The sequence below is a fragment of the Narcine bancroftii genome, chromosome 9, assembly GCF_036971445.1.
Source record: "Narcine bancroftii isolate sNarBan1 chromosome 9, sNarBan1.hap1, whole genome shotgun sequence".
NCBI classification, from domain to species: domain Eukaryota; kingdom Metazoa; phylum Chordata; class Chondrichthyes; order Torpediniformes; family Narcinidae; genus Narcine; species Narcine bancroftii.
This window is the reverse complement of record NC_091477.1, coordinates 16,554,392-16,569,964: the sequence shown is the minus strand read 5'-3', so window position 1 is coordinate 16,569,964 and position 15,573 is coordinate 16,554,392. Positions and strand designations below refer to the sequence as shown.

The 15,573-nt window shown below is 39.8% G+C and overlaps 1 protein-coding gene across 4 annotated transcripts in view; it reads left to right on the top strand.

The window, feature by feature from the left end:
* The window catches only part of sgcd (sarcoglycan, delta (dystrophin-associated glycoprotein)), a 510,268-nt gene that overhangs the window by 375,768 nt on the left and 118,927 nt on the right, over positions 1-15,573 (top strand). Inside the window, exon 1 of one of the 4 annotated variants that reach the window (XM_069898191.1) lies at positions 9,844-9,933. The exons of the other annotated variants lie outside the window; for them this stretch is intronic. The gene's annotated coding sequence lies outside the window, so the exon portion shown is untranslated. Of the gene's footprint in view, positions 1-9,843; positions 9,934-15,573 lie in introns of those variants that run through there. 4 annotated transcript variants of the gene reach the window in all.

Below are 15,573 nucleotides of genomic sequence, written 5' to 3'. Positions count from 1 at the left end.
AGTCCAGGCAGCTGAATTATGATCCCAGAAATAAGGGAGGGAGGGCATGCCAGCAAACGGGGGAGGGGATGGCTTTGCTGGTGTTCCCTCCCTCCCTCATCCACCTATTACCTCCTGCCTGTGGGACCGTGCCCATGCTCCTCCCCCGATCATTTTGTTCGGGTGCCTGTCTAAATTTTGTTCATACCTTGAAACGTTAGTTATGTATTTTTATCTTTGCTATATAAAGTACAGTACAAATCCGATTATCCAAAATGGTCAGGGCCGGGCTTACGTCAAATAAATGTTTTTCTTTTAGGAGAACTGGTCATTTATTTTACAAACAGCTGAGTAGAACAGCAAATCACTTGTATTAATCTTTAAATAACAACAAACAACATGGGAAGACATTTTAAGCATTAAAATAACATTTAATTTTCACTAAAAAAAATGCTGGCCGTGGCTGATCCCCGGCACATCCCAACTGTCGATCATCGACACGAACCTACTGCCGATCACCGACACAAAGCACCACTGCTGCTGATCCCTGGAGAGGCTTCCAAGGCCAGTGGAACACTCACTGGTGAGTCAGCAGACTCCTGTCTCCCTGGTCACTGGAGCACCCATTGTTGACACCCAAGTCCCAAATCCAAATCCTCCCCTAGATCTATTGCTCATGCATGCTGGGGAATCCGATGCGCTTGTGTGGTAGTACGTTTGGAGTTGGCACCGGGAGCTAGCTCCAGTGTGCCGAAGAGGGAGGAATGGAAGGGGAGAGGAGGGAACGCCACTGATCCCAATGACCATGCCCCTGCCAGCAGCCCAAGATCCCTGTCATGCCTGTGAAGCTGCTCTTCTTGATGACACTCAGACAAGGGATTCTTCTGACCACTTGTGGCTGGGAGACAGTGGCACACAGTTTGAAAGGGAGAGTTGAAGAGAAAAGTCAATAGGGGAAGGTAAAGAAGAAATGGAAGGAGAGAGGGAAGGGAGTTACCTGAAACTAGGAAAATCAACGTTCTAATTTCATGTCAAGTGAATTTTTTTTCCAATATGTGAGGTTAGTTCGGCTCCGAAAAAAAATAAGATAAATGAGGATTTCTAATTTGTTTTGGATATCATTTATCCAAAATTTTTTAAAAAACATCTGGATAAGTGAGGACTTTGAAGAATCCAATTTCAGATAATTGAAGTTGTATTGTACACTTTAACCTGCTGAGTTTCTCCAGCATTGTGTTTTTACTTCAATCACGGTGCCTGAAAACTTTTGTGTTTTACACCAATTCATTATACGTTTTAGCATTCAGTGAGATACTAGCTATGATAACTTTGAGCTAAAATACAGTGACATTGGAGTGACTTCATCACCAACATCGAAGTACTTGAGCTGGCAGTGTCCGCAAGCATCGAATCCACGCTGCTGAAGACCCAACTGCGCTGGGTGGGTCACGTCTCCAGAATGGAGGACCATCACCTCCCCAAGATCGTGTTATATGGCGAGCTCTCCACTGGCCACTGTGACAGAGGTGCACCAAAGAAGAGGTACAAGGACTGTTTAAAGAAATCTCTTGGTGCCTGCCACATTGACCACCGCCAGTGGGTTGATATCGCCTCCAACCGTGCTCTTGGCGCCTCACAGTTCGGCGGGCAGCAACCTCCTTTTAAGAAGACCACAGAGCCCACCTCACTGACATAAGACAAAGGAGGAAAAACCCAACCCCAACCAACCAATTTTCCCTTGCAAGCACTGCAACCGTGCCTGCCTGTCCCATGTCGGACTTGTCAGTCACCAACGAGCCTGCAACAGACGTGGACATATCCCTCCATAAATCTTCATCCGCGAAGCTAAGCCAAAGAAAGAAAAAAAAATATTTGTAGGGTGCCTACTCCTATCGCATGTAGCTCAGCTATGTTGTTGAGCGACCCCAGACATCAGTAATTGTTTCTTGATGCCTTGACTAAAAGATGTTGGTTTAACTCAGCCTGAGTGCATCTCCATTGTGGGAGCATTAAGAAAATCTACAGACACATCAAATGCAAAATCCACAGTGCAGCATTTTAATTGTTCTCTCCTGATCCCTAACCAAACCTCTTGAGGGATCTTTGACCTGAAACATTGATTCCTCTGGCCCACCAGGACTGCCTGATCTGTTGAGTTTTTCTCTAGCATTTTCTGCTCTTATTTCCAATTTCCAGCACTGTTTTCCATGGGGCAATGATGTAGATTAAAAAACAAACTCTCTCCTGATGTTCAAACTTGATGAAAAAATGTTATCAGAGTTACACATGACTTCTTTTTATATTATTTTGAGACCAACTCACTTGTACTACAACTGAACTGAGTTGAATGAATGGATGAGTAATTTAATAAATGAAGCTTATTGTCATTTGCACAAGTTCAGCACACACATGCAGTGAAAGTTTTATTTGCTGCAGCATCCTAGATATATAAAACACAATAATAATACCTGAAGTATAATTAACACAGAGAAGTTAATTATTTTAATACAGATGACTCAGTTCGCATGGCAGTTAGTGCAAAACTATTTACAGCATCAATGGCACGCAGTTGAATCTGGCATTGACTGTAAGGAGATTGTGTGTTCTCCCCATGTCTGCGTGGGTTTCTTCTGGGTGCTCCAGTTTCCTCCCACGTTCCAAAGATGTGCATGGTTAGTAGGTTAATAGGTCACAGGGGTGTAGCGCATCGAATGACTCAAAGACTTGTTGACTCAAACCAAAGCTTTTATTAACAAAAGACTGGAGCGTATTACATTGAGGTCGACCAGTCCAGACTGACCTGGGTCTGGTTTGGAGCAGCCCTTTATGACCTGCCAGTAGGTGTGGCTACGGCTCTCAGCCAATCACTACTACTATATGTAAATATATACAAATATATACATGGGTGATAGTATCCTGTACTATCACACATGGGTATATTAGGTCGGCATCAGCTCATAGCTGGAAAGGCCTATTACGGTGCTGTATCTTGAAATTAGAAAGAATAAAGAAGAGCAACAAAGGCAATAAATATAAAAGGGAGAAAAAATGTACTGGAACATTAGTAGACTTTTGAAAATATATTTATAGATTTTAATAAAGATCTTATAATAATACTATAGATTTTAATAAAGATTTTATAATAATACTGTACAATGAGATGATATGAATAGTTACACATAATTAATAAAACAATCAGTATATCAAAAACAAACATAAATTGTAAAACATATCCATAAAATCATAGTCCAGGCAGTATTTTTAAAAAAAACTAATAATTAAAAAAATGAAAAGATAGAAGAGAAAAAAAAGGAAAATAATAAAAAATTCTCTCTTCAAACAGACCTTGCGTTCACAATACAGCCACATCCTTGAAAACATGAAATTTTCTGCTGTCGTGCAAAAATACAGAAATACAGTATTGAAAACTCACAAGTTGTAACACTTTATTCAGCCACTTTGGTGGTTTAAATCTGTACATTTTAATGACCTCACATTTGACTGTGAACTGATACCATTGCTACCTTTCTCTGAGAAATAATTGTATCTGACAGGATCACAGGGGAGATGCAATTCTCAGCTCTTTCAAAGGATTATTAATAAAATATATGGCCGTGAAATGATTTTTTTTATTACTGAGTGACATCGTTATTCAATTGTGATTTTATTCTTAATTTGATATTCTATTGAACATTAAAGACTGATGTCTTTGTAGGTAAATGTGATATTATGTTTTTAAAACATCTACATTATTCTTCATAAAATCTTCACTGCTTATCTTCTCACAAAAAAAGCATATAAAAAGTAAATTCCAAATAATTGATGTGCTTTATCATTATGTGAGCCATGAGCCAAGAATATTGCAGTTGCAATCACTCATCAGCAGTATTATTTATTGAGATAAACATCAGTCTTAACTGCACTCTGAAAAAGTACATTGGTTCTGAGTTTGGCGAGATTCAGTATGTCACCGAAGACTCCAAAAATCTTCTCCAGGTGTACTGTGGAGAGCATTCTGGCTGGTTGCATCACTGTCTGGTATGGAGGCGCCAAATCTCAAACAAGAAAAAAAAAACTCCAGAGGGTTATTAAATCAGCTTGCAACATCATGGGCACAAGTCTTCATTCCATTGAGGACATCTGCAAGAGGTGGTGTCTTAAGAAAGCACCTCTATCATCAAGGATCCCCACCATCCTCTTCATTGCTATCATCTGGAAAAAGGTACAGGAGCCTGAAGACGAGCACTCAGCATCACAAGGACAGCTCCTTCCCCTCTGCCATCAGATTTCTTGGTTGAACAATGAAACACAGACACTCCAGACTTTGAATTTTACTTGCATTATTTTTATTTATTTTATAAGCTGCTGCAAGACAACAAATTTCGTGACATATTCATGGCAATAAATTTTGATTCTGATCCATTGTACTCAAATAATGCATTAAGCAGTTAGGATTTCCTACCATTTTCTGCTACTCTGTTGATCTGAGAGACAACAAAAGGGCATAAAACTCATTATAAAGTGACACGATTAAATTAATTAATGTAAATTTAAATTTAGAAATACAGCGCACGAGCCCACGCTGCCCAATTATGCTCAATTGACCTACATCCCCCATATTCTGGGTGGAAAGGTGGGTGGAAAGCGGACCAACTGGAGGAAACCTACACAGACACGGGGAGAAGGTACAAACTCCTTACAGGCAGTGCGGGATTCGAACTTCGGTCCCATTCGCTGGCGCTGTTACACCATTGCGCTAACCACTACGCTAACCTCAGGGAAGGCAATAAAAGGCAAGGGAATAAAATATGTAGTTGCATTTTCTAAATAAAAGTAATGGAAATCAAATAGAATTTACATTTTCCTGGACAATGAAAATAGAACAAGCACTCAAGCAATTAAAGCAACTTGAGGCAAACCTCAGTCATGTACGAACCTTTTGAGACCATAATTTGGAAAAAAAATAAACACATGCAGAAGTTTGGTTCATCGAAGGAGAATTGGCATAAGGTCAAGGGCAGATCAGTACTTTGGATGAATTAACAGAGAAATCAGTTGAAGGAAATGAGGTTTGCACTATCTACAGTATGTGGATTTTTCAGAAGGCATTTGACAAAGTTCCAAGTAAAAGAGAGATCAGCAAATTTTAAGCTTACGATAACACAAATAACAAAGTTGCTCAAGAACAGAAGATGGAGAGGTGAACGTTTATTTTTCAGACTGAAAGATAATAACAGTGGTACTTCTTGAGAATCAATGTTGTGCAGGATGAGAAGGAATTCTGGTGGATGGACTTCGGCAGAATAAGTAGACCATTTGAAACCATTATTTCTAACAAGTACAGTCCCACTAATGCCTCCATCACCACCATTCTGGGTCCCAACTGAGTCTTTCTAAGTGCAGCAACACTTCACTTGTGATTGCTCCTGTTGTGGTCCTTTCTAGATTGTAGAGACTGGACACAAACTGGGTGATCACTTTGTTGAGCACCTTGGATCTGTCCATCGCAATAGTAGGGATCTCCCAATTGACACTCATTTCAGTTGTGAGCCCCATTTCCTTGCTGAAATTTCTGACCATGGCCAGACTGAAACCACCCACAAAATGGGAGGAACAACACTCTGTCTGGACAGCCTCCAACTGGATGGCATTAAAATGGACTTCTCTGGTTTCCCTTAACGCTCCCCCCACCCATCTATCCCTATGTCTCCTTTCCTTTTGCTCTGTCTCCCTTCCTTTTCCCCTCTGACTACATTATGTCAGCTTTGCATTCACAGAACCAACTCTACACCCCCCTCCCCTCCCCCCCCCCAAATCAATTCTCTCCTTTCTCCTGGCCTCCTCTCCATATTTAATTATTACATTTTATATGTTGGCCCTGCTCCTCCACCTGCCATTTCTTTTATTTAGGTGCCTGCCTGCTTTTCTCATACCTTGAAGAAGGGATCAGGCCCGAAACCTAGGCATTATATCTTTAACTCCTATGGACACTGTGAAACCTACTGAGTTCCTCTAGCATTTCTGTGTTTTTACTACCATCACAACATCTGCAGACGTCTTGTTTCACTACACTGAACAAAAACCTACATGTATGTCCATGGCCTTGTGCACGGCCCAATTGGGGCCACCCGCAACTTGGAGGAACAGCACCTTATATTCTGTCTCCAACCCGGCGGCATTAACATTGACCTTCAATTTATTTTTTCGATTCTGTCTCTCCCTATCCTTCTGTTTCCAGCTCTCCACCCCTTCCATCCCTTCTCCTTTCAGACCTCTCCCCATCACCTCTTCTACCCTCCCACCTATATCCCCCCAATACCTCTCAACTATTAGCTTGTGCTATTCCCCTCCAACCCCTTTATTTCCTCCTCTCCTCCCATCCTCCACCCTCACCCAGGATTCTGTCTGTTTTTTTTTTCTTATACCTTTGAAGGGCCCAGGGCCATTTACTTCCTATGAAGGCTGCATGACCGCTGAGTTTCTCCAGCACATTTGTAATGTATATTTTGGAAAAGAAATAAATCTATAGATACTGAAACCTGAAAGAGAAATGTTAGAAGGATTCATCAAGTCAAATCATTAATATTTCAGCTCTGAGATGATTGAACATTGAAATCATAGGTTTCACTGAAGAATCTTCGATCTGAAATGTAAACAAATTAAAGTTTAGATCTACAGCACAGAAAAATGGCCATTTTGGCTCATGAGCCCAGGCCAAATAACCTACAGTCCCAGTACATTTTGAAGGGTGGGAGGTAACTGGAATGCATGGAGGAAATCCACGCAGACACAAGAAGAACATACAAATTCATTATAGACAGTTTCGGATTTGAACCCCGGGGTGCTGGCACTTTAATAGTGTTGCGCTAACCATGCCACTGTGTTTCTATAGGTGCTGCTTGGCTGTTTTATTTTTTTTCAAGCATTTCAGTTTTTTTTTTAATTTAGGATCAATGCCTCATTTGTAAATATCCAGAGAATGAAATACACATTATCTTCTGTTCTTAATTTACTATTGATCAGAAAATTTGGGGCACTGTTTTTTGGCTGCTAGAAACAATTGTGTCTGTATAGAAAATGCAATGTGTGACAATAAATAAAGAAGTGGAATATGTTTGGATGGAGAGCCACATGGTAACTTGGAATTTTTATTGAGCTACTATCACATTTTCTGAAGAACTGTTTTGTTTTAAGTCCACTGGAGCCAGGCTGTCTCCTGCTTCTATTTATGCTTCTGTTTTCATGTGGGGAAGGCTGGCTGAGCAAACTGCCCGATGGCCTGCGACATGTGAGGCGCATTGATAGGAAATGCAATATTGCTTCAGAGTTGTCTGGCGGTCAGCTGTGGTTTATTTCAGTTCTGAGAGCAGCATTCTGACTCATGGCAAACTACCCGCCCACCCCCACCTCTTTTCTCCCAGACCTTCCCCTATCCTCATCTCTCATCTCCATTTGCTTTAACCTTGCAAGTCCTCCTTTCATGTAGCTTTCTACAGCCTCTTGTATTTTCACAACCAAAGTTGGCTGTTGGTCCAGTATTGCAAAAAATATTCTAGTGTATTATTTTAGGGAGCTGTCATTGAGAAAGATTGTAGTATTGAGGGAATAATTTGAGGAGCAAAACATCTGTCCTGACGATTCAGGACAGTAACACACAGCACTAGTTAAAAAAGAGGTGCTAAGGTTCCATTTCTGGGCTGTCAGCACACACACCGTCTTTAGAAGTGATGAGTTCTGTTGCTCTTTGCCATCTCAGCTCTGCTGAAAAGTTCACAATTATGGCACTGATTCAGAGCTGCGATTTCTTTTATTACCACTACTTTAAATTTTTTATCATTGATACATCAATGCACCATGATAAGTTTCGATGGAATTACCTAGGTTTCAAATTACATTTAATTTAGCAAAACATCCCAAGGTATTCATGGAAACACTATTGTATAATATTTAACAGGGCACAGAAGGAGAAGTAAAAGCCGATTACCAGCAGTTTAGTTGAAATGATTCAAAGAGAGGAAGAAAGGTGAAGAGTTAATGGGACAGGGTTTCAGAGCTCTGGACCTTTGCAGTTGAAGGTAGGCCATTGAGCAGTTGAATGATTAAATTTGTGGACGAACAAGAGGCCTGCAGGCCTTGAGGGTTGTGGATCAGCCCGGGGCACCAGATTAGGAGAATAGACTGAACTGGATACAGTTGGTAGATTTTATTTCATGTGAGCCAAGTGGGATTTGAAGTAATCAAGAAGTTTCACTGTTACCATTACATTGATCAGACTTCTAAAAACATTTGTTAAATTTACTTTAGCTACTTGGTGAGATTCAAACTCATCTCTGAGGGATCAGTGGACCAGACCCTGCAGATACTTTATCCCGATACTTTCTGAACTTGTTTATGGAACAAACAACTCCAAAGAAACAGCAACATAAATCACTAAAAATATGGTTGCAAGTTAATTGTTTACAAACATTCAAGTAACTGTTAGCATCATTTCTTGAGAGATAGAAATAAGTCCTAATAAGAACGGCAAGTGCTGCAAATTATTTTGTTTAGTACAAATCTTCTTGTGCACCATGCTAAGGAATTTAATCCAAAACTCAATTGCTGTTCCTCTATGTATAAATGCACCCATATGGCTGCTGTTTTCTCATTTAGTTATCATGAGCTATACAAACACCTCGGGTTCTCTCACAGACATATGTCTGTGAGACATTGAATTGAATAAAATGTTCATCATTCACTGCTTCACCCAAAGAGTGGTAAGAATGTGGAATATATACTGTAAGCGTCACGTCATGTACCGAGAATGGAATTGTAAGCATTAATGAAAACAGAGAACTTGGCATATTTAAGGAGAACTAGAGAAAAGAGGAGAAGCATGTGTTGAGATATGGGAGGAAAGTTGTGAGGACCCTAGTCATGAATAGACCAGGTGCATTAAATGGCTTTGTAGACTGTAGACATGACAGAATTCAATATATCACTTCATCAGATGATTAAAAATAATGTCATAAAGTTGGTATCTCAGAAGTTCTGTTTTTATTTTTCTGAAGTATAACAATGATCTGAAAACAGTTATGATTTGTGCTGAATTCAAGTTTTACACTTTTCAATGATTTTCAAGTCCTAAAGGTATTGCCCTCAAGTTTTGGAATGAAACACTTTGATCTCTTGCTAACAACCATCACTGATGAAACTGTGGGGCCCGAAACCATCCAGGTATTTTCTGAAACTCGCATTTTTTAAGATCATTCCACACAATTCATCTCAGGGCCTTTTATATCAGGGAATTTAACTCACCTTGATCATCATTTCCAATTGCAAAATATTACCTAGATTCCTTACCTTTTAATTGACATTAACTACCATAAAAAAACAATTTGGATTTTTCACAGTAAAATTGAAAAAGCAATGGCCCACAAATATAATCATTATCCAAAATATAATTAAAGCCATTGAAAAAATATGGGTCAAAGACAAACTGTTTCCAGTAAAATACTGTTTACATGTTCAAATTGAATATAACCTACTCCTAAAGAAGGCAAGAATATGACATTATTTAAAATTAAAGTGTTGGCAACTTGAGGTCTGAGTTGTCAGATATGTAGTCATTACTTTTAAAAAAAACTAAATACTGTGAAAGAAGGTTATAATCCACAGAGGTGCCTTCTCTTGTGTTGTTCTCTTGGAACTTGACCAGAGAGATGTAAATCAAAGTGCCTGGCTGAACACACTTTAGTCACTGAATAACTTCTCGGTCAGCAGTGCTTGTACAAGATTCAGAAAATTCTTTGGGCCTGCAGTTGAACTTGGCTGGGGGACGTACTATTGGAAAATTTTGAGTCTGCCTGCCAGCCCAGTCAGCCCAGCCCAGTCCAGCCCACATACAGTAGTTGGTAAGACGCTTCACTGTTGGATATTCTTGACACAGTCTGTTGTCAGATAAAAGCCTGAAAGGTAAGGAACAAGTAAATTCCGTTACTTTAAATGTTTCCCTTCAGTCACATTAGTTGGTCTGCCTTTTTTAATGTTGTTTGCTTTTTGTTATTAGATTAACAGTTTAAAGATTTGTTGCCTGTTGCAAATAAGTGATTTAATGGCCAACTTAAAATAGTGAAAGGCATTTGGCTGAGAAGCAACAGCTGTCTCTGAGTGTTAAAGCATGGATACTTCAGATAACTTCAGAACTTCGTTTTGCCATCGAATTTAGACTGCTGCTTAATAGCTCTCAGCTTTTAAGGAGGCCCTTCTGGAGGTTCAAGTTTGTTTAGAGGGGGAAGCAATTCCAGTATCTCAGGCAGCGAGTAGCAGCGTCTGGTTTTGATTTTTGTCAGAGTCTTTGGGTGAATTGAAAAGCAATTCTGCTTTAATTTGTGCAAGATGATTTTTCTGCAAGGAGTAACCTCTCCTTTATTCAATTTAATGTATAAAATGAAAGTATGCACACGGGTTTGCAAAGCAATGATAAACAGTGAAAACTCTCTTTCCTCACGACTTGCATGCTCATAGAGTCTCATGGATTTTTTTGTTATTTACCTGACTATTTGAACACAGTACGTGGGCTATTGTGATTAAGTGCAACGCAGGGTGAAACTATGCATGCTGTGGATGTACTTATGAACCTTTCTTATCATTCTCATGCTGGTGACAAGTCATTTGACCTCACCATTTTAAAAAGTTTTCATTAGTTTTAGACATACAGCATGGTAGTGGGCCTTCATTTGTCACCATCTCGCTCACTGCAGCAAGTGTTTGATCCTTTGCGTCATTCTTTGTCTTTGTTTTATGCAGTTAAACTAATGTTGCAGAGCTGATTATTTGTGTTGCTTCTGAAAATAATCAGTTGCCTCTCTTCCTCTCCACTCTCCATAAGATCCTAACACATACTCAATATACTTTGTGTAACATCCCAAGTGACATATAAACCAACATTTCTGTTTGTGATTTTCAAGCTTTGTGGGAAATCAAATAGAAAAGAGAGTAGCCAGAATTGACATTGCTTCTTCTCCAGCAAAAGGATGTCCCAAAATGCATTACAGCAAAGAAAATGCGATGGTTGTTTTGAATTGGAAATTGCAAGAGTCAAGTTGCACCAGGTAACACAAATAGAATTATGATCATAATGTTTCCGCTTGTGGATGAAGGTCAATAGTGATAAGGCAACACTGGATTGGCTGAGGCTGGTTTCCCTGGAATGAAGGAAGCTGAGGAGTGACCTTCTAGAGATATATAAAATAATGAGGGGCATAACACAGGACAATGAAGATTTTGCTTCCTGAACACTTTTGGGTGTATTTTATGGATTTGGGCTGCTGATCACGAAAATCACCTTAAAATTGTGCTATCACATACTTTTTTTTATACAACCTATTTTTGGGATTTCCTATCATATTTTTAACATGCTTCAACCATACAAAACCATGAAGTGTAGCATATCATTGAAAATTCATTTCCTGCACTCGCACTTGGATTTCATTCCCCGCTGATCTTGGTGCTGTCAGTGATGAACATGGTGAAAGGTTTCACCAGGATATTGCGACATGGGAAAGCAGTATCAGGGCAACTGGAATCCATCAAAGCTGGCCGACTATTGTTGGATACTGACAGGAGAGGCATCAGATGCTCAATACAAATGAAAATCAACAGCAAAATATTTTTAGGTCAGTTGAACTAATGCAACGTAGTTATACCATTAAACACACTAAATTCAATAAAAAATAATGTAATATCTGTTTACATGTATATGGTATGTACAGTTTTATTTGCACTACCAATAACTGGTAATTCCACCTTGCCCGCAGGAAAAAGAACCTCAGTGTCATATCTGATGTCACGTATGTACTCTGACAATAAATCTGAAATCTCTGAAATCTTCAACTTCAATTGGCTTTGTGTTCAGCTTGAAGTTGTCTAACATAACCACATTTTTTTTTCAGGAATCAAACCTTTTGGAAAGAAAATGTTGTCCAATGTAATTAAGGTGAATTGTCACCGTTTTTTTCTCAGGGTAGGGAATTCTAAAACTAAAGGGCATAGGTTTAAGGTCAGAGGGGAAAAGTTTAAAAGTGTCCAAAGGAACAAGCTGCCAGAGGAAGTAATGGAGGCAGGTACCATTGCAATCTTTAAAGATATTTTTTACAAGTTTATGGATAGGAAAAATTGAGACTGTCGTGGACTAAATACTGGCAAATGGGACTAGTTAGGATGAGTTGGACCAAAGGGGTCCAACCTAAATCTTTTCTTCTATATAGAACTGGAGGGCCTTTTATGTTCCCCAATGAGCACAAAAGGGGTCTTATTTAAACATTATATCCACTAGCTGAGGTTTCTTGCCATGTAGCTCTCCCTCAGTGCTGTTCTAGAGCACTGCCTAGAGTTTGGATCTCAAGACTGCAATTGAATTTAAACATCGTATTGAACGAGGCTAGGGTGCTACCAACTGTGACACAGCTGGCACAGCATGCTAATTTGCTTTAGTATCTCAAATTCACATTGCTGCCTATGTCATCATATTATCATCAGATTTATATCCTTGTGGTTTTGTAAGGAAAACACTAACTTTTGAGGAAAACTGATTTTGTGCCTTAGCTTAATTAAAAAAAAAGCTTTATTGGAATGGGCTGTATTTGAGGTCTGGTCCATTGGGGATTCAAAATAACTCATTCTCTGAATTAAAGAAGCTTGATACAGAGTCAGGGGGTGAGACATGAACGTGTGCAGATGCTGAGACTGTAGTAAAAACATAAAAATGTTGGAGGAACTCACCAGGTCACGCAATGTCCATAAGAGATAAAGATATATAACCAACATTTCAGGTCTGAGCCCTTTGTCAAAGTATGACCAAAATGTAGGCAGGCACCTGAATAAAAAAATCTGGTGGGGTGGGGTGGGGGGAGGGTGTGGGAGGAGAATCTTTGCTCTGTCTGCTGCAGTATTGGGGAATTCCTAGTGGCAACCCACTTCAGTTTCCTACCTCATTCCCATGCTGACATGTCTGATCATGGTCTCATGCAGTGCTGGACAGAGACCACATAGAAATTGGAGGAACAACATGTCATATTTCTGTCTGGACACCCACCAACTGGATGGCATTAACATTGACCTCTCCGATTTCCTTTAGTCCCCTCCCTCTTCATTCCATCTCTATTTTCCCATCCCTACATCTCCTTTCCTCTCCCGCTCTCTCTCCTCCATCTCTCCCTTTCCTCCAGCTCTGCATTCAGATGAAGAGCTCCCCCGATTAATTCTCATCTTTCCTCTCCTGTCCTCCTACCCATATCCAATGATCTCCTGTTGGCCTATGCCCCTCCTTTCCCAAACTTTTTATTCTGGCATGTGTCTGCTTTTTGCTCTTAACTTGAAGAAGGTCTCAGGCCTGAAATGAGACCTGCTGAGTTCCTCCAGCATTTTTGTGGTTTTACTTGATACAAGTCAAACTCTTTCTTTTCAGATTTTTTTTTCTTTTATGCTGCTAGCTTACTTTGGTTTTAGTTGTGATAAAAACAACTCCTTCTCCTCTTTTAAATTCTTGGCTGATGTAATGCATATTCCTACTTGGCGTGTTACCACTGGAAAGGCTGCCACACACATGCAGGAACAGGTTGGAATTTTCATCCTCATCCTTCTGTTTCTTTTCATGTATGAGCTGATCATGATATAGTGAGGACATAAAGGCCCCTGGAATCTCTGTGAAGAACAGAACCCACAGCGCATCTTCTTAACAAATTACGTCTAGAGTTTGAGAAAGAAACAAGAGGTAACCAAGGAGGATAAATATAAGGTAAATGAAGTAGGCATGAGAGACATACATCCTCAAGTCTCCTCCCTCATTTATTATGATCAAGATCGTTCCCATTATTCAAGCCAATTTCAAGCCAACTATTCACAAATCTGTCACATTTCAACAGACTCAATTAATGAACAATCAGAGATTTTCCAAAGGTCTGCAAACTTGTGAGTGAAGACATTTCTCCTCTTCTCAGTACTAAATGGCTGATTCCTTCCTTTCCCTGAAACAAATTGCTTGAAGTCCGAGATTCTCCATTTCGAGGCAACAATGGTCAATTCCTCTCAGAAATTATAGTCTCAGTTGGAGAATCTTTCATTCTTCTTAACTCCAGTGAGAGAAGGCCAAATCTTCATGAAGGAAAATCCTCTCATCAACTTGCAAGCCATTGCTGCTCTGATTCCTTTTTCATGATTTAAATTTTATTGAGTTCTTAAAAAATATTCCCAAACTCTTGAGTTAGTGTTAAAGCTATGTAAATCATGTTACAAAACTTAAACTTATCCATAAAATAGAAACAAACACGGCAGCAGAAAAAAATCAATATAATAACCATATGTGTCTATTTAGACCTCTATTAACAGAAAAAAACTGCCATTCATTAATATGCTTCACCTCTACATCCACCACTATCTCCCTCCCCCCAGGAAACCTAGATGTTTGCCCCATTTTTGTGTATAGATGTCTAATTTATCAAACTACTCGTAGGACATGTTCAAACATTGCCATTCTGACTATTTCTGATGTCCCCCCCAAATTCTTCCACCCTCTAAGTAGAATTTGTCTTCCTACCATTATACTTGTCTGAATCCAATTTTGGGAGTATTTATCCCGAAATAACCCAATGGTGTGTCCCAAGACAAAAAAAAGTCTGGGGTAAAAAGAAAATTGAATACCTGAAACTTCACCAATATACTTGTGTATAGCTGCTCTGATTCTAATAAAGAACTATCCTTGGAGACCAAATCGGCACACAGTAATCTAAACGTCATCTCACCAAAGCCCCACACATCCTTAATTTGTGACTCCTACTCCCCTGCAATGAAGATCAACACACCTTTTTAATGATTTGCCAGAGCTGCTTTTTCTCACCTCATGAGCTAGCACATCCAAACCCTTTTGCTCAGTTTTCTGAGCTTAGGAAGTTTAGAAATTCATAGCATTGCATGTGTTAAAACTCAGAGGCATCTGTTTTCTGAGCTTTTCTGGGAGATTTTCTTTTCTATTTTTCCCTCCAAACTGCATATCCTCACATGCATTTCTGTTCTTTGCTTATTCATTGAAGAAGGCCTCAGGCCTTAAACTTCTTTACCTTCGATGGACGCTGCGAGACCAGCTGAGTTTCTCCAGCAATTCTGTATGTTTTTACTACAACTACATCAACTGCAGATTTTTGTGTTTCACTCCATTTCCTCTCCACTTCCTTCCTTTGTTGTTTGTTGTTGTTCCTCCTTTGTAGTCGAAGATGACCATGGCTTCAAAGTTTGAAAACATGACTTGTGTTTGACTTGGATTAAAGTGAGGGAGAGTTGCGCAGGTAATCAGCCTCACTCTCTCGTCCCAGCCTATCTGGACCCAGTGGCAAGATATAGTCGAGATGACTGGAGACAGGTCAGGATGCAGTGGATGGCCAGCAGTGTTCTATGTTTGTCTCACTGTGCCCTCTTAGCACTCCATGATGCATTTCTGAGAATCACCTTTTTGCCCATTGAACCAGTGATAGTTTCTTCCACACAGCCCGCCAAATCCAGGCTTCATACACTAGGTAGATAAGCCCTGAATGTTGTGGGTCTATGGCAGTTCTTGTGGCA